General features: G+C 41.9%; 23 pseudogenes; all 23 read right to left on the bottom strand.

The window, feature by feature from the left end:
- Positions 1 to 470: 470 nt before the first annotated feature.
- On the bottom strand, positions 471 to 589 carry LOC137115070 (5S ribosomal RNA; annotated as a pseudogene).
- An 853-nt stretch (positions 590 to 1,442) lies between these two features.
- Positions 1,443 to 1,561, bottom strand: LOC137115069 (5S ribosomal RNA; annotated as a pseudogene).
- Positions 1,562 to 2,418: 857 nt separating this feature from the next.
- On the bottom strand, positions 2,419 to 2,537 carry LOC137114510 (5S ribosomal RNA; annotated as a pseudogene).
- Positions 2,538 to 3,393: 856 nt separating this feature from the next.
- On the bottom strand, positions 3,394 to 3,512 carry LOC137115068 (5S ribosomal RNA; annotated as a pseudogene).
- An 857-nt stretch (positions 3,513 to 4,369) lies between these two features.
- On the bottom strand, positions 4,370 to 4,488 carry LOC137115067 (5S ribosomal RNA; annotated as a pseudogene).
- An 853-nt stretch (positions 4,489 to 5,341) lies between these two features.
- On the bottom strand, positions 5,342 to 5,460 carry LOC137114650 (5S ribosomal RNA; annotated as a pseudogene).
- An 853-nt stretch (positions 5,461 to 6,313) lies between these two features.
- On the bottom strand, positions 6,314 to 6,432 carry LOC137114710 (5S ribosomal RNA; annotated as a pseudogene).
- Positions 6,433 to 7,285: 853 nt separating this feature from the next.
- On the bottom strand, positions 7,286 to 7,404 carry LOC137114509 (5S ribosomal RNA; annotated as a pseudogene).
- Positions 7,405 to 8,261: 857 nt separating this feature from the next.
- Positions 8,262 to 8,380, bottom strand: LOC137115232 (5S ribosomal RNA; annotated as a pseudogene).
- An 857-nt stretch (positions 8,381 to 9,237) lies between these two features.
- On the bottom strand, positions 9,238 to 9,356 carry LOC137115066 (5S ribosomal RNA; annotated as a pseudogene).
- Positions 9,357 to 10,210: 854 nt separating this feature from the next.
- LOC137115183 (5S ribosomal RNA) lies at positions 10,211 to 10,329 on the bottom strand (annotated as a pseudogene).
- An 853-nt stretch (positions 10,330 to 11,182) lies between these two features.
- LOC137114508 (5S ribosomal RNA) lies at positions 11,183 to 11,301 on the bottom strand (annotated as a pseudogene).
- Positions 11,302 to 12,154: 853 nt separating this feature from the next.
- LOC137114507 (5S ribosomal RNA) lies at positions 12,155 to 12,273 on the bottom strand (annotated as a pseudogene).
- Positions 12,274 to 13,126: 853 nt separating this feature from the next.
- LOC137115065 (5S ribosomal RNA) lies at positions 13,127 to 13,245 on the bottom strand (annotated as a pseudogene).
- An 857-nt stretch (positions 13,246 to 14,102) lies between these two features.
- On the bottom strand, positions 14,103 to 14,221 carry LOC137115064 (5S ribosomal RNA; annotated as a pseudogene).
- Positions 14,222 to 15,074: 853 nt separating this feature from the next.
- On the bottom strand, positions 15,075 to 15,193 carry LOC137115063 (5S ribosomal RNA; annotated as a pseudogene).
- Positions 15,194 to 16,046: 853 nt separating this feature from the next.
- On the bottom strand, positions 16,047 to 16,165 carry LOC137115061 (5S ribosomal RNA; annotated as a pseudogene).
- Positions 16,166 to 17,021: 856 nt separating this feature from the next.
- On the bottom strand, positions 17,022 to 17,140 carry LOC137114505 (5S ribosomal RNA; annotated as a pseudogene).
- Positions 17,141 to 17,993: 853 nt separating this feature from the next.
- On the bottom strand, positions 17,994 to 18,112 carry LOC137115060 (5S ribosomal RNA; annotated as a pseudogene).
- Positions 18,113 to 18,968: 856 nt separating this feature from the next.
- Positions 18,969 to 19,087, bottom strand: LOC137114504 (5S ribosomal RNA; annotated as a pseudogene).
- Positions 19,088 to 19,940: 853 nt separating this feature from the next.
- On the bottom strand, positions 19,941 to 20,059 carry LOC137115059 (5S ribosomal RNA; annotated as a pseudogene).
- Positions 20,060 to 20,912: 853 nt separating this feature from the next.
- Positions 20,913 to 21,031, bottom strand: LOC137115058 (5S ribosomal RNA; annotated as a pseudogene).
- An 856-nt stretch (positions 21,032 to 21,887) lies between these two features.
- On the bottom strand, positions 21,888 to 22,006 carry LOC137114673 (5S ribosomal RNA; annotated as a pseudogene).
- Positions 22,007 to 22,317: the final 311 nt, after the last annotated feature.

Raw genomic sequence — 22,317 nt, 5'->3', positions numbered from 1 at the left:
ATGTGAAAACGGTCCAAAGAAAATGGCAGTTCACCCCTACAGATTTAATACTATTTACAAAATATACAATTTATAACAAAACCACGTCACAAAACCTAACAATTCAAAAATGCTAAATAAGGTTTGGAAACCAAGAACAGCAAACAGGTGCTGATGCCAGAAAGAGCCTCGCTTGCTGTTGGGAACCGTACTTTTAAAACTCCAGGAAGTGTAGGATGGACCAATCAGCTTCCTGTACTGCCCCCCAATCCGGCCAATCAGGCAGGGCACCTATAAGAACAAGAAAATAAAAACAACACATATGGCCAGGACCGTAACATGGTCTACTAGTAATGAAGCACGATGGTTGGCAAACCAATAAAGTAGCAAAACAGCAATGAAAGAACAAAATTTGATGAAAATATAGAACAATTTCTATGAATAAATAGGCAGTAACACCAGCTTGTGCTGCCCGTAAACCCAAGCAAAAAAGCTTACAGCACCTGGTATTCCCAGGCGGTCTTCCTACCAAGTACTAACCAGGCCCGGCTCTATTTGGCTGCCGAGATCGGACGAGATCGGGCGCTTAGAGAGCGGTGTGGCCGTAAGCTGCATTTGACATCATCAACAGCTCTTAAAAACGCTGGAGAAGCAGAATGCATGACACTTGCTAAGAAGAAGATAAATGTGGCAAAGTACAAAGTACTATAACTGTACTGGTCTGTTACGCCCCTGTCTAGGGGGTCAGGGTGCAACATACAAACATAAATTAGCATGTTCCCTCTCCGATCCCCAAACCAAAATCCAGGATCGAGATGTTCCAACAGAATGATATTTATTTTAAACGAAAGAAAGTGACAAACAAAAAATGACACAACTCAGGGCGAACCAAGGCCAACATAATAAACAAAATAAGCCATTTCCCACAGAAAGTGCTAGCTAGCCTGATAGAAATAAACAAACCAAAAGACAGTCGCTAACCCTAACTCCCTAATGTGAAAACGGTCCAAAGAAAATGGCAGTTCACCCCTACAGATTTAATACTATTTACAAAATATACAATTTATAACAAAACCACGTCACAAAACCTAACAATTCAAAAATGCTAAATAAGGTTTGGAAACCAAGAACAGCAAACAGGTGCTGATGCCAGAAAGAGCCTCGCTTGCTGTTGGGAACCGTACTTTTAAAACTCCAGGAAGTGTAGGATGGACCAATCAGCTTCCTGTACTGCCCCCCAATCCGGCCAATCAGGCAGGGCACCTATAAGAACAAGAAAATAAAAACAACACATATGGCCAGGACCGTAACATGGTCTACTAGTAATGAAGCACGATGGTTGGCAAACCAATAAAGTAGCAAAACAGCAATGAAAGAACAAAATTTGATGAAAATATAGAACAATTTCTATGAATAAATAGGCAGTAACACCAGCTTGTGCTGCCCGTAAACCCAAGCAAAAAAGCTTACAGCACCTGGTATTCCCAGGCGGTCTTCCTACCAAGTACTAACCAGGCCCGGCTCTATTTGGCTGCCGAGATCGGACGAGATCGGGCGCTTAGAGAGCGGTGTGGCCGTAAGCTGCATTTGACATCATCAACAGCTCTTAAAAACGCTGGAGAAGCAGAATGCATGACACTTGCTAAGAAGAAGATAAATGTGGCAAAGTACAAAGTACTATAACTGTACTGGTCTGTTACGCCCCTGTCTAGGGGGTCAGGGTGCAACATACAAAGATAAATTAGGATGTTCCCTCTCCGGTCTCCAAACCATAATCCAGGATCGAGATGTTCCAACAGAATGATATTTATTTTAAACGAAAGAAAGTGTCAAACAAAACATGACACTACAACTCAGGGCGAACCAAGGCCAACATAATAAACAAAATAAGCCATTTCCCACAGAAAGTGCTAGCTAGCCTGATAGAAATAAACAAACCAAAAGACAGTCGCTAACCATAACTCCCTAATGTGAAAACAGTCCAAAGAAAATGGCAGTTCACCCCTACAGATTTAATACTATTTACAAAATATACAATTTATAAACAAAACCACGGCACAAAACCTAACAATTCAAAAATGCTAAATACGGTTTGGAAACCAAGAACAGCAAACAGGTGCTGATGCCAGAAAGAGCCTCGCTAGCTGTTGGGAACCGTACTTTTAAAACTCCAGGAAGTGTAGGATGGACCAATCAGCTTCCTGTACTGCCCCCCAATCCGGCCAATCAGGCAGGGCACCTATAAGAAAAAGAAAATAAAAACAACACATATGGCCAGGACCGTAACATGGTCTACTAGTAATGAAGCACGATGGTTGGCAAACCAATAAAGTAGCAAAACAGCAATGAAAGAACAAAATTTGATGAAAATATAGAACAATTTCTATGAATAAATAGGCAGTAACACCAGCTTGTGCTGCCCGTAAACCCAAGCAAAAAAGCTTACAGCACCTGGTATTCCCAGGCGGTCTTCCTACCAAGTACTAACCAGGCCCGGCTCTATTTGGCTGCCGAGATCGGACGAGATCGGGCGCTTAGAGAGCGGTGGGGCCGTAAGCTGCATTTGACATCATCAACAGCTCTTAAAAACGCTGGAGAAGCAGAATGCATGACACTTGCTAAGAAGAAGATAAATGTGGCAAAGTACAAAGTACTATAACTGTACTGGTCTGTTACGCCCCTGTCTAGGGGGTCAGGGTGCAACATACAAAGATAAATTAGGATGTTCCCTCTCCGGTCTCCAAACCATAATCCAGGATCGAGATGTTCCAACAGAATGATATTTATTTTAAACGAAAGAAAGTGTCAAACAAAACATGACACTACAACTCAGGGCGAACCAAGGCCAACATAATAAACAAAATAAGCCATTTCCCACAGAAAGTGCTAGCTAGCCTGATAGAAATAAACAAACCAAAAGACAGTCGCTAACCCTAACTCCCTAATGTGAAAACGGTCCAAAGAAAATGGCAGTTCACCCCTACAGATTTAATACTATTTACAAAATATACAATTTATAACAAAACCACGTCACAAAACCTAACAATTCAAAAATGCTAAATAAGGTTTGGAAACCAAGAACAGCAAACAGGTGCTGATGCCAGAAAGAGCCTCGCTTGCTGTTGGGAACCGTACTTTTAAAACTCCAGGAAGTGTAGGATGGACCAATCAGCTTCCTGTACTGCCCCCCAATCCGGCCAATCAGGCAGGGCACCTATAAGAACAAGAAAATAAAAACAACACATATGGCCAGGACCGTAACATGGTCTACTAGTAATGAAGCACGATGGTTGGCAAACCAATAAAGTAGCAAAACAGCAATGAAAGAACAAAATTTGATGAAAATATAGAACAATTTCTATGAATAAATAGGCAGTAACACCAGCTTGTGCTGCCCGTAAACCCAAGCAAAAAAGCTTACAGCACCTGGTATTCCCAGGCGGTCTTCCTACCAAGTACTAACCAGGCCCGGCTCTATTTGGCTGCCGAGATCGGACGAGATCGGGCGCTTAGAGAGCGGTGTGGCCGTAAGCTGCATTTGACATCATCAACAGCTATTAAAAACGCTGGAGAAGCAGAATGCATGACACTTGCTAAGAAGAAGATAAATGTGGCAAAGTACAAAGTACTATAACTGTACTGGTCTGTTACGCCCCTGTCTAGGGGGTCAGGGTGCAACATACAAAGATAAATTAGGATGTTCCCTCTCCGGTCTCCAAACCATAATCCAGGATCGAGATGTTCCAACAGAATGATATTTATTTTAAACGAAAGAAAGTGTCAAACAAAACATGACACTACAACTCAGGGCGAACCAAGGCCAACATAATAAACAAAATAAGCCATTTCCCACAGAAAGTGCTAGCTAGCCTGATAGAAATAAACAAACCAAAAGACAGTCGCTAACCATAACTCCCTAATGTGAAAACAGTCCAAAGAAAATGGCAGTTCACCCCTACAGATTTAATACTATTTACAAAATATACAATTTATAAACAAAACCACGGCACAAAACCTAACAATTCAAAAATGCTAAATAAGGTTTGGAAACCAAGAACAGCAAACAGGTGCTGATGCCAGAAAGAGCCTCGCTAGCTGTTGGGAACCGTACTTTTAAAACTCCAGGAAGTGTAGGATGGACCAATCAGCTTCCTGTACTGCCCCCCAATCCGGCCAATCAGGCAGGGCACCTATAAGAAAAAGAAAATAAAAACAACACATATGGCCAGGACCGTAACATGGTCTACTAGTAATGAAGCACGATGGTTGGCAAACCAATAAAGTAGCAAAACAGCAATGAAAGAACAAAATTTGATGAAAATATAGAACAATTTCTATGAATAAATAGGCAGTAACACCAGCTTGTGCTGCCCGTAAACCCAAGCAAAAAAGCTTACAGCACCTGGTATTCCCAGGCGGTCTTCCTACCAAGTACTAACCAGGCCCGGCTCTATTTGGCTGCCGAGATCGGACGAGATCGGGCGCTTAGAGAGCGGTGTGGCCGTAAGCTGCATTTGACATCATCAACAGCTCTTAAAAACGCTAGAGAAGCAGAATGCATGACACTTGCTAAGAAGAAGATAAATGTGGCAAAGTACAAAGTACTATAACTGTACTGGTCTGTTACGCCCCTGTCTAGGGGGTCAGGGTGCAACATACAAAGATAAATTAGCATGTTCCCTCTCCGATCCCCAAACCAAAATCCAGGATCGAGATGTTCCAACAGAATGATATTTATTTTAAACGAAAGAAAGTGACAAACAAAAAATGACACAACTCATGGCGAACCAAGGCCAACATAATAAACAAAATAAGCCATTTCCCACAGAAAGTGCTAGCTAGCCTGATAGAAATAAACAAACCAAAAGACAGTCGCTAACCCTAACTCCCTAATGTGAAAACGGTCCAAAGAAAATGGCAGTTCACCCCTACAGATTTAATACTATTTACAAAATATACAATTTATAACAAAACCACGTCACAAAACCTAACAATTCAAAAATGCTAAATAAGGTTTGGAAACCAAGAACAGCAAACAGGTGCTGATGCCAGAAAGAGCCTCGCTAGCTGTTGGGAACCGTACTTTTAAAACTCCAGGAAGTGTAGGATGGACCAATCAGCTTCCTGTACTGCCCCCCAATCCGGCCAATCAGGCAGGGCACCTATAAGAACAACAAAATAAAAACAACACATATGGCCAGGACCGTAACATGGTCTACTAGTAATGAAGCACGATGGTTGGCAAACCAATAAAGTAGCAAAACAGCAATGAAAGAACAAAATTTGATGAAAATATAGAACAATTTCTATGAATAAATAGGCAGTAACACCAGCTTGTGCTGCCCGTAAACCCAAGCAAAAAAGCTTACAGCACCTGGTATTCCCAGGCGGTCTTCCTACCAAGTACTAACCAGGCCCGGCTCTATTTGGCTGCCGAGATCGGACGAGATCGGGCACTTAGAGAGCGGTGGGGCCGTAAGCTGCATTTGACATCATCAACAGCTCTTAAAAACGCTGGAGAAGCAGAATGCATGACACTTGCTAAGAAGAAGATAAATGTGGCAAAGTACAAAGTACTATAACTGTACTGGTCTGTTACGCCCCTGTCTAGGGGGTCAGGGTGCAACATACAAAGATAAATTAGCATGTTCCCTCTCCGATCCCCAAACCAAAATCCAGGATCGAGATGTTCCAACAGAATGATATTTATTTTAAACGAAAGAAAGTGACAAACAAAAAATGACACAACTCATGGCGAACCAAGGCCAACATAATAAACAAAATAAGCCATTTCCCACAGAAAGTGCTAGCTAGCCTGATAGAAATAAACAAACCAAAAGACAGTCGCTAACCCTAACTCCCTAATGTGAAAACGGTCCAAAGAAAATGGCAGTTCACCCCTACAGATTTAATACTATTTACAAAATATACAATTTATAACAAAACCACGTCACAAAACCTAACAATTCAAAAATGCTAAATAAGGTTTGGAAACCAAGAACAGCAAACAGGTGCTGATGCCAGAAAGAGCCTCGCTTGCTGTTGGGAACCGTACTTTTAAAACTCCAGGAAGTGTAGGATGGACCAATCAGCTTCCTGTACTGCCCCCCAATCCGGCCAATCAGGCAGGGCACCTATAAGAACAAGAAAATAAAAACAACACATATGGCCAGGACCGTAACATGGTCTACTAGTAATGAAGCACGATGGTTGGCAAACCAATAAAGTAGCAAAACAGCAATGAAAGAACAAAATTTGATGAAAATATAGAACAATTTCTATGAATAAATAGGCAGTAACACCAGCTTGTGCTGCCCGTAAACCTAAGCAAAAAAGCTTACAGCACCTGGTATTCCCAGGCGGTCTTCCTACCAAGTACTAACCAGGCTCGGCTCTATTTGGCTGCCGAGATCGGACGAGATCGAGCGCTTAGAGAGCGGTGGGGCCGTAAGCTGCATTTGACATCATCAACAGCTCTTAAAAACGCTGGAGAAGCAGAATGCATGACACTTGCTAAGAAGAAGATAAATGTGGCAAAGTACAAAGTACTATAACTGTACTGGTCTGTTACGCCCCTGTCTAGGGGGTCAGGGTGCAACATACAAAGATAAATTAGCATGTTCCCTCTCCGATCCCCAAACCAAAATCCAGGATCGAGATGTTCCAACAGAATGATATTTATTTTAAACGAAAGAAAGTGACAAACAAAAAATGACACAACTCATGGCGAACCAAGGCCAACATAATAAACAAAATAAGCCATTTCCCACAGAAAGTGCTAGCTAGCCTGATAGAAATAAACAAACCAAAAGACAGTCGCTAACCCTAACTCCCTAATGTGAAAACGGTCCAAAGAAAATGGCAGTTCACCCCTACAGATTTAATACTATTTACAAAATATACAATTTATAACAAAACCACGTCACAAAACCTAACAATTCAAAAATGCTAAATAAGGTTTGGAAACCAAGAACAGCAAACAGGTGCTGATGCCAGAAAGAGCCTCGCTTGCTGTTGGGAACCGTACTTTTAAAACTCCAGGAAGTGTAGGATGGACCAATCAGCTTCCTGTACTGCCCCCCAATCTGGCCAATCAGGCAGGGCACCTATAAGAACAAGAAAATAAAAACAACACATATGGCCAGGACCGTAACATGGTCTACTAGTAATGAAGCACGATGGTTGGCAAACCAATAAAGTAGCAAAACAGCAATGAAAGAACAAAATTTGATGAAAATATAGAACAATTTCTATGAATAAATAGGCAGTAACACCAGCTTGTGCTGCCCGTAAACCCAAGCAAAAAAGCTTACAGCACCTGGTATTCCCAGGCGGTCTTCCTACCAAGTACTAACCAGGCCCGGCTCTATTTGGCTGCCGAGATCGGACGAGATCGGGCGCTTAGAGAGCGGTGGGGCCGTAAGCTGCATTTGACATCATCAACAGCTCTTAAAAACGCTGGAGAAGCAGAATGCATGACACTTGCTAAGAAGAAGATAAATATGGCAAAGTACAAAGTACTATAACTGTACTGGTCTGTTACGCCCCTGTCTAGGGGGTCAGGGTGAAACATACAAAGATAAATTTGGATGTTCCCTCTCCGATCCTCAAACCAAAATCCAGGATTGAGATGTTCCAACAGAATGATATTTATTTTAAACGAAAGAAAGTGTCAAACAAAACATGACACTACAACTCATGGCGAACCAAGGCCAACATAATAAACAAAATAAGCCATTTCCCACAGAAAGTGTTAGCTAGCCTGATAAAAATAAACAAACCAAAAGATAGTCGCTAACCCTAACTCCCTAATGTGAAAACACTCCAAAGAAAATGGCAGTTCACCCCTACAGATTTAATACTATTTACAAAATATACAATTTATAAACAAAACCACGGCACAAAACCTAACAATTCAAAAATGCTAAATAAGGTTTGGAAACCAAGAACAGCAAACAGGTGCTGCTGCCAGAAAGAGCCTCGCTAGCTGTTGGGAACCGTACTTTTAAAACTCCAGGAAGTGAAGGATGGACCAATCAGCTTCCTGTACTGCCCCCCAATCCGGCAGATAAGGCAGGGCACCTATAAGAACAACAAAATAAAAACAACACATATGGCCAGGACCGTAACATGGTCTACTAGTAATGAAGCACGATGGTTGACAAACCAATAAAGTAGCAAAACAGCAATGAAAGAACAAAATTTGATGAAAATATGGAACAATTTCTATGAATAAATAGGCAGTAACACCAGCTTGTGCTGCCCGTAAACCCAAGCAAAAAAACTTACAGCACCTGGTATTCCCAGGCGGTCTTCCTACCAAGTACTAACCAGGCCCGGCTCTATTTGGCTGCCGAGATCGGACGAGATCGGGCGCTTAGAGAGCGGTGTGGCCGTAAGCTGCATTTGACATCATCAACAGCTCCTAAAAACGCTGGAGAAGCAGAATGCATGACACTTGCTAAGAAGAAGATAAATGTGGCAAAGTACAAAGTACTATAACTGTACTGGTCTGTTACGCCGCTGTCTAGGGGGTCAGGGTGCAACATACAAAGATAAATTAGCATGTTCCCTCTCCGATCCCCAAACCAAAATCCAGGATCGAGATGTTCCAACAGAATGATATTTATTTTAAACGAAAGAAAGTGTCAAACAAAACATGACACTACAACTCAGGGCGAACCAAGGCCAACATAATAAACAAAATAAGCCATTTCCCACAGAAAGTGCTAGCTAGCCTGATAGAAATAAACAAACCAAAAGACAGTCGCTAACCCTAACTCCCTAATGTGAAAACACTCCAAAGAAAATGGCAGTTCACCCCTACAGATTTAATACTATTTACAAAATATACAATTTATAAACAAAACCACGGCACAAAACCTAACAATTCAAAAATGCTAAATAAGGTTTGGAAACCAAGAACAGCAAACAGGTGCTGATGCCAGAAAGAGCCTCGCTAGCTGTTGGGAACCGTACTTTTAAAACTCCAGGAAGTGTAGGATGGACCAATCAGCTTCCTGTACTGCCCCCCAATCCGGCCAATCAGGCAGGGCACCTATAAGAACAACAAAATAAAAACAACACATATGGCCAGGACCGTAACATGGTCTACTAGTAATGAAGCACGATGGTTGGCAAACCAATAAAGTAGCAAAACAGCAATGAAAGAACAAAATTTGATGAAAATATAGAACAATTTCTATGAATAAATAGGCAGTAACACCAGCTTGTGCTGCCCGTAAACCCAAGCAAAAAAGCTTACAGCACCTGGTATTCCCAGGCGGTCTTCCTACCAAGTACTAACCAGGCCCGGCTCTATTTGGCTGCCGAGATCGGACGAGATCGGGCGCTTAGAGAGCGGTGTGGCCGTAAGCTGCATTTGACATCATCAACAGCTCTTAAAAACGCTGGAGAAGCAGAATGCATGACACTTGCTAAGAAGAAGATAAATGTGGCAAAGTACAAAGTACTATAACTGTACTGGTCTGTTACGCCCCTGTCTAGGGGGTCAGGGTGCAACATACAAAGATAAATTAGCATGTTCCCTCTCCGATCCCCAAACCAAAATCCAGGATCGAGATGTTCCAACAGAATGATATTTATTTTAAACGAAAGAAAGTGACAAACAAAAAATGACACAACTCAGGGCGAACCAAGGCCAACATAATAAACAAAATAAGCCATTTCCCACAGAAAGTGCTAGCTAGCCTGATAGAAATAAACAAACCAAAAGACAGTCGCTAACCCTAACTCCCTAATGTGAAAACGGTCCAAAGAAAATGGCAGTTCACCCCTACAGATTTAATACTATTTACAAAATATACAATTTATAAACAAAACCACGGCACAAAACCTAACAATTCAAAAATGCTAAATAAGGTTTGGAAACCAAGAACAGCAAACAGGTGCTGATGCCAGAAAGAGCCTCGCTAGCTGTTGGGAACCGTACTTTTAAAACTCCAGGAAGTGTAGGATGGACCAATCAGCTTCCTGTACTGCCCCCCAATCCGGCCAATCAGGCAGGGCACCTATAAGAAAAAGAAAATAAAAACAACACATATGGCCAGGACCGTAACATGGTCTACTAGTAATGAAGCACGATGGTTGGCAAACCAATAAAGTAGCAAAACAGCAATGAAAGAACAAAATTTGATGAAAATATAGAACAATTTCTATGAATAAATAGGCAGTAACACCAGCTTGTGCTGCCCGTAAACCCAAGCAAAAAAGCTTACAGCACCTGGTATTCCCAGGCGGTCTTCCTACCAAGTACTAACCAGGCCCGGCTCTATTTGGCTGCCGAGATCGGACGAGATCGGGCGCTTAGAGAGCGGTTTGGCCGTAAGCTGCATTTGACATCATCAACAGCTCTTTAAAACGCTAGAGAAGCAGAATGCATGACACTTACTAAGAAGAAGATAAATGTGGCAAAGTACAAAGTACTATAACTGTACTGGTCTGTTACGCCCCTGTCTAGGGGGTCAGGGTGCAACATACAAAGATAAATTAGCATGTTCCCTCTCCGATCCCCAAACCAAAATCCAGGATCGAGATGTTCCAACAGAATGATATTTATTTTAAACGAAAGAAAGTGACAAACAAAAAATGACACAACTCATGGCGAACCAAGGCCAACATAATAAACAAAATAAGCCATTTCCCACAGAAAGTGCTAGCTAGCCTGATAGAAATAAACAAACCAAAAGACAGTCGCTAACCCTAACTCCCTAATGTGAAAACGGTCCAAAGAAAATGGCAGTTCACCCCTACAGATTTAATACTATTTACAAAATATACAATTTATAACAAAACCACGTCACAAAACCTAACAATTCAAAAATGCTAAATAAGGTTTGGAAACCAAGAACAGCAAACAGGTGCTGATGCCAGAAAGAGCCTCGCTTGCTGTTGGGAACCGTACTTTTAAAACTCCAGGAAGTGTAGGATGGACCAATCAGCTTCCTGTACTGCCCCCCAATCCGGCCAATCAGGCAGGGCACCTATAAGAACAAGAAAATAAAAACAACACATATTGCCAGGACCGTAACATGGTCTACTAGTAATGAAGCACGATGGTTGGCAAACCAATAAAGTAGCAAAACAGCAATGAAAGAACAAAATTTGATGAAAATATAGAACAATTTCTATGAATAAATAGGCAGTAACACCAGCTTGTGCTGCCCGTAAACCCAAGCAAAAAAGCTTACAGCACCTGGTATTCCCAGGCGGTCTTCCTACCAAGTACTAACCAGGCCCGGCTCTATTTGGCTGCCGAGATCGGACGAGATCGGGCGCTTAGAGAGCGGTGGGGCCGTAAGCTGCATTTGACATCATCAACAGCTCTTAAAAACGCTGGAGAAGCAGAATGCATGACACTTGCTAAGAAGAAGATAAATGTGGCAAAGTACAAAGTACTATAACTGTACTGGTCTGTTACGCCCCTGTCTAGGGGGTCAGGGTGCAACATACAAAGATAAATTAGCATGTTCCCTTTCCGATCCCCAAACCAAAATCCAGGATCGAGATGTTCCAACAGAATGATATTTATTTTAAACGAAAGAAAGTGACAAACAAAAAATGACACAACTCATGGCGAACCAAGGCCAACATAATAAACAAAATAAGCCATTTCCCACAGAAAGTGCTAGCTAGCCTGATAGAAATAAACAAACCAAAAGACAGTCGCTAACCCTAACTCCCTAATGTGAAAACGGTCCAAAGAAAATGGCAGTTCACCCCTACAGATTTAATACTATTTACAAAATATACAATTTATAACAAAACCACGTCACAAAACCTAACAATTCAAAAATGCTAAATAAGGTTTGGAAACCAAGAACAGCAAACAGGTGCTGATGCCAGAAAGAGCCTCGCTTGCTGTTGGGAACCGTACTTTTAAAACTCCAGGAAGTGTAGGATGGACCAATCAGCTTCCTGTACTGCCCCCCAATCCGGCCAATCAGGCAGGGCACCTATAAGAACAAGAAAATAAAAACAACACATATGGCCAGGACCGTAACATGGTCTACTAGTAATGAAGCACGATGGTTGGCAAACCAATAAAGTAGCAAAACAGCAATGAAAGAACAAAATTTGATGAAAATATAGAACAATTTCTATGAATAAATAGGCAGTAACACCAGCTTGTGCTGCCCGTAAACCCAAGCAAAAAAGCTTACAGCACCTGGTATTCCCAGGCGGTCTTCCTACCAAGTACTAACCAGGCCCGGCTCTATTTGGCTGCCGAGATCGGACGAGATCGGGCGCTTAGAGAGCGGTGGGGCCGTAAGCTGCATTTGACATCATCAACAGCTCTTAAAAACGCTGGAGAAGCAGAATGCATGACACTTGCTAAGAAGAAGATAAATGTGGCAAAGTACAAAGTACTATAACTGTACTGGTCTGTTACGCCCCTGTCTAGGGGGTCAGGGTGCAACATACAAACATAAATTAGCATGTTCCCTCTCCGATCCCCAAACCAAAATCCAGGATCGAGATGTTCCAACAGAATGATATTTATTTTAAACGAAAGAAAGTGACAAACAAAAAATGACACAACTCAGGGCGAACCAAGGCCAACATAATAAACAAAATAAGCCATTTCCCACAGAAAGTGCTAGCTAGCCTGATAGAAATAAACAAACCAAAAGACAGTCGCTAACCCTAACTCCCTAATGTGAAAACGGTCCAAAGAAAATGGCAGTTCACCCCTACAGATTTAATACTATTTACAAAATATACAATTTATAACAAAACCACGTCACAAAACCTAACAATTCAAAAATGCTAAATAAGGTTTGGAAACCAAGAACAGCAAACAGGTGCTGATGCCAGAAAGAGCCTCGCTTGCTGTTGGGAACCGTACTTTTAAAACTCCAGGAAGTGTAGGATGGACCAATCAGCTTCCTGTACTGCCCCCCAATCCGGCCAATCAGGCAGGGCACCTATAAGAACAAGAAAATAAAAACAACACATATGGCCAGGACCGTAACATGGTCTACTAGTAATGAAGCACGATGGTTGGCAAACCAATAAAGTAGCAAAACAGCAATGAAAGAACAAAATTTGATGAAAATATAGAACAATTTCTATGAATAAATAGGCAGTAACACCAGCTTGTGCTGCCCGTAAACCCAAGCAAAAAAGCTTACAGCACCTGGTATTCCCAGGCGGTCTTCCTACCAAGTACTAACCAGGCCCGGCTCTATTTGGCTGCCGAGATCGGACGAGATCGGGCGCTTAGAGAGCGGTGTGGCCGTAAGCTGCATTTGACATCATCAACAGCTCTTAAAAACGCTGGAGAAGCAGAATGCATGACACTTGCTAAGAAGAAGATAAATGTGGCAAAGTACAAAGTACTATAACTGTACTGGTCTGTTACGCCCCTGTCTAGGGGGTCAGGGTGCAACATACAAAGATAAATTAGGATGTTCCCTCTCCGGTCTCCAAACCATAATCCAGGATCGAGATGTTCCAACAGAATGATATTTATTTTAAACGAAAGAAAGTGTCAAACAAAACATGACACTACAACTCAGGGCGAACCAAGGCCAACATAATAAACAAAATAAGCCATTTCCCACAGAAAGTGCTAGCTAGCCTGATAGAAATAAACAAACCAAAAGACAGTCGCTAACCATAACTCCCTAATGTGAAAACAGTCCAAAGAAAATGGCAGTTCACCCCTACAGATTTAATACTATTTACAAAATATACAATTTATAAACAAAACCACGGCACAAAACCTAACAATTCAAAAATGCTAAATACGGTTTGGAAACCAAGAACAGCAAACAGGTGCTGATGCCAGAAAGAGCCTCGCTAGCTGTTGGGAACCGTACTTTTAAAACTCCAGGAAGTGTAGGATGGACCAATCAGCTTCCTGTACTGCCCCCCAATCCGGCCAATCAGGCAGGGCACCTATAAGAAAAAGAAAATAAAAACAACACATATGGCCAGGACCGTAACATGGTCTACTAGTAATGAAGCACGATGGTTGGCAAACCAATAAAGTAGCAAAACAGCAATGAAAGAACAAAATTTGATGAAAATATAGAACAATTTCTATGAATAAATAGGCAGTAACACCAGCTTGTGCTGCCCGTAAACCCAAGCAAAAAAGCTTACAGCACCTGGTATTCCCAGGCGGTCTTCCTACCAAGTACTAACCAGGCCCGGCTCTATTTGGCTGCCGAGATCGGACGAGATCGGGCGCTTAGAGAGCGGTGTGGCCGTAAGCTGCATTTGACATCATCAACAGCTCTTAAAAACGCTAGAGAAGCAGAATGCATGACACTTACTAAGAAGAAGATAAATGTGGCAAAGTACAAAGTACTATAACTGTACTGGTCTGTTACGCCCCTGTCTAGGGGGTCAGGGTGCAACATACAAAGATAAATTAGCATGTTCCCTCTCCGATCCCCAAACCAAAATCCAGGATCGAGATGTTCCAACAGAATGATATTTATTTTAAACGAAAGAAAGTGACAAACAAAAAATGACACAACTCATGGCGAACCAAGGCCAACATAATAAACAAAATAAGCCATTTCCCACAGAAAGTGCTAGCTAGCCTGATAGAAATAAACAAACCAAAAGACAGTCGCTAACCCTAACTCCCTAATGTGAAAACGGTCCAAAGAAAATGGCAGTTCACCCCTACAGATTTAATACTATTTACAAAATATACAATTTATAACAAAACCACGTCACAAAACCTAACAATTCAAAAATGCTAAATAAGGTTTGGAAACCAAGAACAGCAAACAGGTGCTGATGCCAGAAAGAGCCTCGCTTGCTGTTGGGAACCGTACTTTTAAAACTCCAGGAAGTGTAGGATGGACCAATCAGCTTCCTGTACTGCCCCCAAATCCGGCCAATCAGGCAGGGCACCTATAAGAACAAGAAAATAAAAACAACACATATGGCCAGGACCGTAACATGGTCTACTAGTAATGAAGCACGATGGTTGGCAAACCAATAAAGTAGCAAAACAGCAATGAAAGAACAAAATTTGATGAAAATATAGAACAATTTCTATGAATAAATAGGCAGTAACACCAGCTTGTGCTGCCCGTAAACCCAAGCAAAAAAGCTTACAGCACCTGGTATTCCCAGGCGGTCTTCCTACCAAGTACTAACCAGGCCCGGCTCTATTTGGCTGCCGAGATCGGACGAGATCGGGCGCTTAGAGAGCGGTGTGGCCGTAAGCTGCATTTGACATCATCAACAGCTCTTAAAAACGCTGGAGAAGCAGAATGCATGACACTTGCTAAGAAGAAGATAAATGTGGCAAAGTACAAAGTACTATAACTGTACTGGTCTGTTACGCCCCTGTCTAGGGGGTCAGGGTGCAACATACAAACATAAATTAGCATGTTCCCTCTCCGATCCCCAAACCAAAATCCAGGATCGAGATGTTCCAACAGAATGACATTTATTTTAAACGAAAGAAAGTGACAAACAAAAAATGACACAACTCAGGGCGAACCAAGGCCAACATAATAAACAAAATAAGCCATTTCCCACAGAAAGTGCTAGCTAGCCTGATAGAAATAAACAAACCAAAAGACAGTCGCTAACCCTAACTCCCTAATGTGAAAACGGTCCAAAGAAAATGGCAGTTCACCCCTACAGATTTAATACTATTTACAAAATATACAATTTATAACAAAACCACGTCACAAAACCTAACAATTCAAAAATGCTAAATAAGGTTTGGAAACCAAGAACAGCAAACAGGTGCTGATGCCAGAAAGAGCCTCGCTAGCTGTTGGGAACCGTACTTTTAAAACTCCAGGAAGTGTAGGATGGACCAATCAGCTTCCTGTACTGCCCCCCAATCCGGCCAATCAGGCAGGGCACCTATAAGAAAAAGAAAATAAAAACAACACATATGGCCAGGACCGTAACATGGTCTACTAGTAATGAAGCACGATGGTTGGCAAACCAATAAAGTAGCAAAACAGCAATGAAAGAACAAAATTTGATGAAAATATAGAACAATTTCTATGAATAAATAGGCAGTAACACCAGCTTGTGCTGCCCGTAAACCCAAGCAAAAAAGCTTACAGCACCTGGTATTCCCAGGCGGTCTTCCTACCAAGTACTAACCAGGCCCGGCTCTATTTGGCTGCCGAGATCGGACGAGATCGGGCGCTTAGAGAGCGGTGTGGCCGTAAGCTGCATTTGACATCATCAACAGCTCTTAAAAACGCTGGAGAAGCAGAATGCATGACACTTGCTAAGAAGAAGATAAATGTGGCAAAGTACAAAGTACTATAACTGTACTGGTCTGTTACGCCCCTGTCTAGGAGGTCAGGGTACAACATACAAAGATAAATTAGGATGTTCCCTCTCCGGTCTCCAAACCATAATCCAGGATCGAGATGTTCCAACAGAATGATATTTATTTTAAACGAAAGAAAGTGTCAAACAAAACATGACACTACAACTCAGGGCGAACCAAGGCCAACATAATAAACAAAATAAGCCATTTCCCACAGAAAGTGCTAGCTAGCCTGATAGAAATAAACAAACCAAAAGACAGTCGCTAACCCTAACTCCCTAATGTGAAAACGGTCCAAAGAAAATGGCAGTTCACCCCTACAGATTTAATACTATTTACAAAATATACAATTTATAACAAAACCACGTCACAAAACCTAACAATTCAAAAATGCTAAATAAGGTTTGGAAACCAAGAACAGCAAACAGGTGCTGATGCCAGAAAGAGCCTCGCTTGCTGTTGGGAACCGTACTTTTAAAACTCCAGGAAGTGTAGGATGGACCAATCAGCTTCCTGTACTGCCCCCCAATCCGGCCAATCAGGCAGGGCACCTATAAGAACAAGAAAATAAAAACAACACATATGGCCAGGACCGTAACATGGTCTACTAGTAATGAAGCACGATGGTTGGCAAACCAATAAAGTAGCAAAACAGCAATGAAAGAACAAAATTTGATGAAAATATAGAACAATTTCTATGAATAAATAGGCAGTAACACCAGCTTGTGCTGCCCGTAAACCCAAGCAAAAAAGCTTACAGCACCTGGTATTCCCAGGCGGTCTTCCTACCAAGTACTAACCAGGCCCGGCTCTATTTGGCTGCCGAGATCGGACGAGATCGGGCGCTTAGAGAGCGGTGGGGCCGTAAGCTGCATTTGACATCATCAACAGCTCTTAAAAACGCTGGAGAAGCAGAATGCATGACACTTGCTAAGAAGAAGATAAATGTGGCAAAGTACAAAGTACTATAACTGTACTGGTCTGTTACGCCCCTGTCTAGGGGGTCAGGGTGCAACATACAAAGATAAATTAGCATGTTCCCTCTCCGATCCCCAAACCAAAATCCAGGATCGAGATGTTCCAACAGAATGATATTTATTTTAAACGAAAGAAAGTGACAAACAAAAAATGACACAACTCATGGCGAACCAAGGCCAACATAATAAACAAAATAAGCCATTTCCCACAGAAAGTGCTAGCTAGCCTGATAGAAATAAACAAACCAAAAGACAGTCGCTAACCCTAACTCCCTAATGTGAAAACGGTCCAAAGAAAATGGCAGTTCACCCCTACAGATTTAATACTATTTACAAAATATACAATTTATAACAAAACCACGTCACAAAACCTAACAATTCAAAAATGCTAAATAAGGTTTGGAAACCAAGAACAGCAAACAGGTGCTGATGCCAGAAAGAGCCTCGCTTGCTGTTGGGAACCGTACTTTTAAAACTCCAGGAAGTGTAGGATGGACCAATCAGCTTCCTGTACTGCCCCCCAATCCGGCCAATCAGGCAGGGCACCTATAAGAACAAGAAAATAAAAACAACACATATGGCCAGGACCGTAACATGGTCTACTAGTAATGAAGCACGATGGTTGGCAAACCAATAAAGTAGCAAAACAGCAATGAAAGAACAAAATTTGATGAAAATATAGAACAATTTCTATGAATAAATAGGCAGTAACACCAGCTTGTGCTGCCCGTAAACCCAAGCAAAAAAGCTTACAGCACCTGGTATTCCCAGGCGGTCTTCCTACCAAGTACTAACCAGGCCCGGCTCTATTTGGCTGCCGAGATCGGACGAGATCGGGCGCTTAGAGAGCGGTGTGGCCGTAAGCTGCATTTGACATCATCAACAGCTCTTAAAAACGCTGGAGAAGCAGAATGCATGACACTTGCTAAGAAGAAGATAAATATGGCAAAGTACAAAGTACTATAACTGTACTGGTCTGTTACGCCCCTGTCTAGGGGGTCAGGGTGAAACATACAAAGATAAATTTGGATGTTCCCTCTCCGATCCTCAAACCAAAATCCAGGATTGAGATGTTCCAACAGAATGATATTTATTTTAAACGAAAGAAAGTGTCAAACAAAACATGACACTACAACTCAGGGCGAACCAAGGCCAACATAATAAACAAAATAAGCCATTTCCCACAGAAAGTGCTAGCTAGCCTGATAGAAATAAACAAACCAAAAGACAGTCGCTAACCCTAACTCCCTAATGTGAAAACGGTCCAAAGAAAATGGCAGTTCACCCCTACAGATTTAATACTATTTACAAAATATACAATTTATAACAAAACCACGTCACAAAACCTAACAATTCAAAAATGCTAAATACGGTTTGGAAACCAAGAACAGCAAACAGGTGCTGATGCCAGAAAGAGCCTCGCTTGCTGTTGGGAACCGTACTTTTAAAACTCCAGGAAGTGTAGGATGGACCAATCAGCTTCCTGTACTGCCCCCCAATCCGGCCAATCAGGCAGGGCACCTATAAGAACAAGAAAATAAAAACAACACATATGGCCAGGACCGTAACATGGTCTACTAGTAATGAAGCACGATGGTTGGCAAACCAATAAAGTAGCAAAACAGCAATGAAAGAACAAAATTTGATGAAAATATAGAACAATTTCTATGAATAAATAGGCAGTAACACCAGCTTGTGCTGCCCGTAAACCCAAGCAAAAAAGCTTACAGCACCTGGTATTCCCAGGCGGTCTTCCTACCAAGTACTAACCAGGCCCGGCTCTATTTGGCTGCCGAGATCGGACGAGATCGGGCGCTTAGAGAGCGGTGGGGCCGTAAGCTGCATTTGACATCATCAACAGCTCTTAAAAACGCTGGAGAAGCAGAATGCATGACACTTGCTAAGAAGAAGATAAATGTGGCAAAGTACAAAGTACTATAACTGTACTGGTCTGTTACGCCCCTGTCTAGGGGGTCAGGGTGCAACATACAAAGATAAATTAGCATGTTCCCTCTCCGATCCCCAAACCAAAATCCAGGATCGAGATGTTCCAACAGAATGATATTTATTTTAAACGAAAGAAAGTGACAAACAAAAAATGACACAACTCATGGCGAACCAAGGCCAACATAATAAACAAAATAAGCCATTTCCCACAGAAAGTGCTAGCTAGCCTGATAGAAATAAACAAACCAAAAGACAGTCGCTAACCCTAACTCCCTAATGTGAAAACGGTCCAAAGAAAATGGCAGTTCACCCCTACAGATTTAATACTATTTACAAAATATACAATTTATAACAAAACCACGTCACAAAACCTAACAATTCAAAAATGCTAAATAAGGTTTGGAAACCAAGAACAGCAAACAGGTGCTGATGCCAGAAAGAGCCTCGCTTGCTGTTAGGAACCGTACTTTTAAAACTCCAGGAAGTGTAGGATGGACCAATCAGCTTCCTGTACTGCCCCCCAATCCGGCCAATCAGGCAGGGCACCTATAAGAACAACAAAATAAAAACAACACATATGGCCAGGACCGTAACATGGTCTACTAGTAATGAAGCACGATGGTTGGCAAACCAATAAAGTAGCAAAACAGCAATGAAAGAACAAAATTTGATGAAAATATAGAACAATTTCTATGAATAAATAGGCAGTAACACCAGCTTGTGCTGCCCGTAAACCCAAGCAAAAAAGCTTACAGCACCTGGTATTCCCAGGCGGTCTTCCTACCAAGTACTAACCAGGCCCGGCTCTATTTGGCTGCCGAGATCGGACGAGATCGGGCGCTTAGAGAGCGGTGTGGCCGTAAGCTGCATTTGACATCATCAACAGCTCTTAAAAACGCTGGAGAAGCAGAATGCATGACACTTGCTAAGAAGAAGATAAATGTGGCAAAGTACAAAGTACTATAACTGTACTGGTCTGTTACGCCCCTGTCTAGGGGGTCAGGGTGCAACATACAAAGATAAATTAGCATGTTCCCTCTCCGATCCCCAAACCAAAATCCAGGATCGAGATGTTCCAACAGAATGATGTTTATTTTAAACGAAAGAAAGTGACAAACAAAAAATGACACAACTCAGGGCGAACCAAGGCCAACATAATAAACAAAATAAGCCATTTCCCACAGAAAGTGCTAGCTAGCCTGATAGAAATAAACAAACCAAAAGACAGTCGCTAACCCTAACTCCCTAATGTGAAAACGGTCCAAAGAAAATGGCAGTTCACCCCTACAGATTTAATACTATTTACAAAATATACAATTTATAACAAAACCACGTCACAAAACCTAACAATTCAAAAATGCTAAATAAGGTTTGGAAACCAAGAACAGCAAACAGGTGCTGATGCCAGAAAGAGCCTCGCTAGCTGTTGGGAACCGTACTTTTAAAACTCCAGGAAGTGTAGGATGGACCAATCAGCTTCCTGTACTGCCCCCCAATCCGGCCAATCAGGCAGGGCACCTATAAGAAAAAGAAAATAAAAACAACACATATGGCCAGGACCGTAACATGGTCTACTAGTAATGAAGCACGATGGTTGGCAAACCAATAAAGTAGCAAAACAGCAATGAAAGAACAAAATTTGATGAAAATATAGAACAATTTCTATGAATAAATAGGCAGTAACACCAGCTTGTGCTGCCCGTAAACCCAAGCAAAAAAGCTTACAGCACCTGGTATTCCCAGGCGGTCTTCCTACCAAGTACTAACCAGGCCCGGCTCTATTTGGCTGCCGAGATCGGACGAGATCGGGCGCTTAGAGAGCGGTGTGGCCGTAAGCTGCATTTGACATCATCAACAGCTCTTAAAAACGCTGGAGAAGCAGAATGCATGACACTTGCTAAGAAGAAGATAAATGTGGCAAAGTACAAAGTACTATAACTGTACTGGTCTGTTACGCCCCTGTCTAGGGGGTCAGGGTGCAACATACAAAGATAAATTAGGATGTTCCCTCTCCGGTCTCCAAACCATAATCCAGGATCGAGATGTTCCAACAGAATGATATTTATTTTAAACGAAAGAAAGTGTCAAACAAAACATGACACTACAACTCAGGGCGAACCAAGGCCAACATAATAAACAAAATAAGCCATTTCCCACAGAAAGTGCTAGCTAGCCTGATAGAAATAAACAAACCAAAAGACAGTCGCTAACCCTAACTCCCTAATGTGAAAACGGTCCAAAGAAAATGGCAGTTCACCCCTACAGATTTAATACTATTTACAAAATATACAATTTATAACAAAACCACGTCACAAAACCTAACAATTCAAAAATGCTAAATAAGGTTTGGAAACCAAGAACAGCAAACAGGTGCTGATGCCAGAAAGAGCCTCGCTTGCTGTTGGGAACCGTACTTTTAAAACTCCAGGAAGTGTAGGATGGACCAATCAGCTTCCTGTACTGCCCCCCAATCCGGCCAATCAGGCAGGGCACCTATAAGAACAAGAAAATAAAAACAACACATATGGCCAGGACCGTAACATGGTCTACTAGTAATGAAGCACGATGGTTGGCAAACCAATAAAGTAGCAAAACAGCAATGAAAGAACAAAATTTGATGAAAATATAGAACAATTTCTATGAATAAATAGGCAGTAACACCAGCTTGTGCTGCCCGTAAACCCAAGCAAAAAAGCTTACAGCACCTGGTATTCCCAGGCAGTCTTCCTACCAAGTACTAACCAGGCCCGGTTCTATTTGGCTGCCGAGATCGGACGAGATCGGGCGCTTAGAGAGCGGTGTGGCCGTAAGCTGCATTTGACATCATCAACAGCTCTTAAAAACGCTGGAGAAGCAGAATGCATGACACTTGCTAAGAAGAAGATAAATGTGGCAAAGTACAAAGTACTATAACTGTACTGGTCTGTTACGCCCCTGTCTAGGGGGTCAGGGTGCAACATACAAAGATAAATTAGCATGTTCCCTCTCCGATCCCCAAACCAAAATCCAGGATCGAGATGTTCCAACAGAATGATATTTATTTTAAACGAGAGAAAGTGACAAACAAAAAATGACACAACTCATGGCGAACCAAGGCCAACATAATAAACAAAATAAGCCATT

This window comes from Channa argus, unplaced genomic scaffold (assembly GCF_033026475.1).
Source record: "Channa argus isolate prfri unplaced genomic scaffold, Channa argus male v1.0 Contig020, whole genome shotgun sequence".
Lineage (NCBI taxonomy): Eukaryota > Metazoa > Chordata > Actinopteri > Anabantiformes > Channidae > Channa > Channa argus.
Note: the sequence above shows the minus strand (reverse complement) of the source record. Positions and strands in the feature narration are given on the sequence as shown.